The following is a 4,441-nucleotide window of genomic DNA, read 5'->3' on the forward strand; positions in this document are numbered from 1 at the left end:
ATATATATATATAGATAGATAGATAGATAGATAGATAGATAGATTTGAGGAATACCAGAGGTTTTCACTCAGTTGAGGGGTTGTATCCAATTCAAAGAAATGGCCAGGTTTCCCCTGCTAGGAGGAGTTTGGGAATCACTAGAACCAGTATGACTGCTTGCTGACATTTTCTGTCTCCATTTCTTGTTTCTGCATCTCTTTGTACATGGGCTTTGCTCTAAGATGCAGGCTGTCTTCTGCCACATGTTAAAAAACAATGCCTGTGACATCTCCCGACTTGGATATCTCGCAGCTCCGTTGCCAGAAGGAAACTAGGTCTTCCCCGGAATCATGGTTTTAAATCACTGGCTTGGGACTGGAGCCCTGCCCACCAATCAGCTGTGAGCTGACCGATGCTTTGTAGTGCAGACATAACTACCAGGGCCCACCCCTATGGTTTGGAAATCATTCCTTAGAAGGGGAAACCACAAGGAGTTAACAGTAACTTGTAGAAAAATTTGACCATATGTTGCAAAAGCTCTATGAATCAATGTAAGCTTGACCCAGCAATAGCATTTCTACCAATGTATCCCCAGGAAATCATTAAGAATACATGCAGAGATGCAGCTGTAAGAATATTCTTTACAGTATCATTAATAATAGAGAAAAGTAATCTAAAATGGAACTGTTTCAATTAATTATACATCTACACAGCCATAAAAGTAGTGTTATAAAAATATATATATTGATATTGGAAAATGTTCACTTTTAAAAGCATATTAGGAATTGGTATGATGATTATAATCCTGTTTCTCTTAAAAAAAAAAAAATGAAAGTACAAAAACTTTCCGAATAAGATACATATATAAATATAATCGTGGTTAAAATATAACAGTTGTGGGGTTAAAGACAATTCTTTTTTTTTTTTTTTTTTTGAGAACAGATCTCACTCTGTTGCCCAGGCTGGAGTGCAGTGGTGCATTCATAGCTCACTGTAGTCTAGACCTCTTGGGCTTAAGGGATCCACTGGCTTCAGCCTCCCAAATAGCTGGGACCACAGGTGCATGCCACCATCCCTGGCTGATTTTTTATTTTTTATTTTATTTGTTTATTTATTTATTTTTTATTTTTTATTTTTTTGAGACGGAGTTTCCCTCTTGTTACCCAGGCTGGAGTGCAATGGCCCGATCTCGGCTCACCGCAACCTCCGCCTCCTGGGTTCAGGCAATTCTCCTGCCTCAGCCTCCTGAGTAGCTGGGATTACAGGCACGCGCCACCATGCCCAGCTAATTTTTTGTATTTTTAGTAGAGATGGGGTTTCACCATGTTGACCAGGATGGTCTCGATCTCTTGACCTCGTGATCCACCTGCCTCGGCCTCCCAAAGTGCTGGGATTACAGGCGTAAGCCACCGCGCCTGGCCTTTATTTATTTATTTATTGAGGCAGAGTCTCACTCTATAGCTCAGACTGGAGTGCAATTGCCCCATCTTGGTTTACTGCAACCTCCACCTCAAAGGTTCAAGTTATTCTCCTGCCTCAGCCTCCTGAGTAGCTGGGATTACAGGCATGCGGCACCACATCTGGCTAATTTTTGTATTTTTAGTAGGGACAGGGTTTCTGTATGTTGCCCAAGCTTATCTTGAACTTCATGGTTCAAGCAATCCTACTACCTAGCCTCACAAGGTGCTGGAATTACTGGCATGAGCAACTGTGCTCGGCTAAGACAGGTCTTTCGTAAATTTTTTAATACATTCCAAATATTCTAAGCTTTTATAATAAACTTCTTATGTTAAAGAAAAAGGTGTTTAATGGACATGAAAATGATGTTTTTATAAGAATACGTAGGCCAGATGCGGTGGCTCACACCTGTAATCGCAGCACTTTGGGAGGCTGAGGCAGGCAGATCATGAGTTCAGAAAATTGAGGCCCTCTTGGCCAACATTGCGAAACGCCATCTCTAGTAAAAATAAAAAATTAGCTGGGCATGGTGGTGCATTCCTGTAATCCCAGCTACTCAGGAGACTGAGGCAGGAGAATCGCTTGAACCAGGGAGTCAGAGGTTGCAGTGAGCCGAGATCGCATCACTGCATTCCAGCCTGGTGACAGAGTGAGACTCTGTTTCAAAAAAAAAAAGGAAGAATATGTAATGATAAGGAAAGATACAATACATTAGATGATATATTGTGTGAAAAAGCTGGCTTCCAAACAGTATTTACATTCATGATATTTTTATAAATAAAATTGTAAGTATGTGTAAAAACCCAGAGTAATATATTTAGAATATTAAATTTTATTTATTAATTTTTGTAATTTTAAAGGTCATGTATTATTTTAAAATTTTTAAATATTTAGTGATACAATATATTAGATGATATATTAGGTGAAGAAGCTGGCTTCCAAACAGTATTTACATCATGACACTTTTATAAATAAAATTATAAGTATGCATAAAAACCCCAAAGAATATACTTAGAATATTAACAGCAATTTTTAAATTTTTAAATATTTATTATATTTATTCAGTTTATCAGTTGAAGGACATTTGGGTTTTTCCATTTTTTGGTTATTGTGAATAATGGTACTATGAGCATTTGTGAGCAAGTTTTTGTGTAGTCACATGTTTTCATTTCTCATAAAATGAGAATACAGTTGATCCTTATTCAAAGATGCCCTATTTGCAAATTTGCCTACTCACTACAGTTTATTTATAACCTCAAAATTGGTGCATCTGGCGTTTTTGCATTTTGTGAACATTTGTGTAAAAAAAAAAAAAAATGAGTAGGAAAATTTGTGGAGCCAGGGACAGTGGCTTGCGCTTGTAGACCCAGCTACTCAAGAGGCTGAGGCAGGAGGATTGTTTGAGCCCAGGAGTTTAAGACCAGCCTGGTCAACATGGTGAAACCCTGTCTCTACTAAAAATACAAAAATTAGACAGGTGTGGTGGCGCAAACCTGTAGTCCCAGCTACTTGGGAGGCTGAGGCAGGAGAATTGCTAGAACCTGAGAGGCGAGGTTACAGTGAGCTGAGATCCCACCGCTGCACTCCAGCCTGAGCAACAGTGCTAGACTCCGTCTCAGAAAAAAAGAAAGAACTGACAGTATCTAGGAGTGGAATTTCTGGGTCATATGAAACTCTACTGGTAACCTTCTGAGGAGCTGCCAAAATTCTGCTTTATAGTTTTGTAGGCTGCAAAAAACTAATCTGATGTCCAAGATGACCAGAGGAACAACACCTGTTCCCCCCTCCTAGCCAATGGTCTCTCTCCTGAGTGCGGTGACTTACTTGGGGAGAGGAATAAATACAAAAGAGGAAGAAAAAAACAAGTCAAAGGACGTAATTACAGGTGGGTGGATGTGGCTCCCTGTGACTTCTCTTATGGAGGTGTACGCTAATTCATGTGTTTTCTACACAGACAAAAGGTAGTCACCGTTTTTGGACTTTCTCTTTGTTCTGCTTTTTTGGTTTTGTTTTTTACTTTTTCCTATTTTCTTACCTCTTTGTACTGACTCTTATTTCTCCACAGTATAATTGTAATAAGTTAATTAGATGCAACAAGAAACAAACTAAACAAGGCTAAAAAGCAAATTAATGGCATGGAAGAAAGTGTGATCTGAGGCTGGGCGCAGTGGCTCAAGCCTGTAATCCCAGCATTTTGCGAGGCCGAGACGGGCAGATCCCTTGAGGTCAGGAATTTGAGACCAGCCTGGGCAACATGGTGAAACCTGTCTGTACTAAAAATATGAAATAATTATCCAGGCATGGTGGCATGTGCCTGCAGTCCCAGCTACTTGGGAGACTGAGGCAGGAGAATCACTGGAACCCAGGAGGCGGAGGTTGCAGTGAACTGAGATCATGCGACGGCAATCCAGCCTGGGTGACAGAGTGAGACTCCATCAAAAAAAAAAAGAAGTGTGTGATCTGAGAGACCAAACTAAACACCTCTTTATCAACTAAGTTGCACTCAAAGCTTCAGAAAATGAAGTTATCTACGGGTGGAGGGTTCAGGGTCTGGCTGGCATGGCATATGTCTAAATTCCTTTGACTAAACTCTCTAACAATAGGAGCTTTCAATTCTGATTTACAACCCAGACCACGGCAACTCTGATTGGACAGAGGACGGGCCTCACAAACATTCTTTTCTGATAAGCTACTACAGGCCTTCAGCTGGTTTGAGCAGCTTATAGAGGATGTGCAAAAACAGTCTGTGTATCTGTAGTTTACCTTCTGTTGTAAAGAGCCAAATTCCATCTCATTTTAATGCTAAAACTTGGCCTCAAAGTAGGAGTGGTGGTGCATGCCTGTAGTCCCAGCTACTCAGGAGGCTGAGGCATGAGAACCGCTTAAACCCGGGAGGCAGAGATTGCAGTGAGCTGAGATTGTGCCACTGCACTCCAGCATGGGCAACAGAGTGAGACTCTTTCTTAAAAAAAAAAAAAAAAAAAAAAAAAAAAAAAAAAAAAA

Source organism: Sapajus apella, unplaced genomic scaffold, assembly GCF_009761245.1.
Source record: "Sapajus apella isolate SASKATOON/1434 unplaced genomic scaffold, GSC_monkey_1.0 scaffold19, whole genome shotgun sequence".
NCBI classification, from domain to species: Eukaryota; Metazoa; Chordata; class Mammalia; order Primates; family Cebidae; genus Sapajus; species Sapajus apella.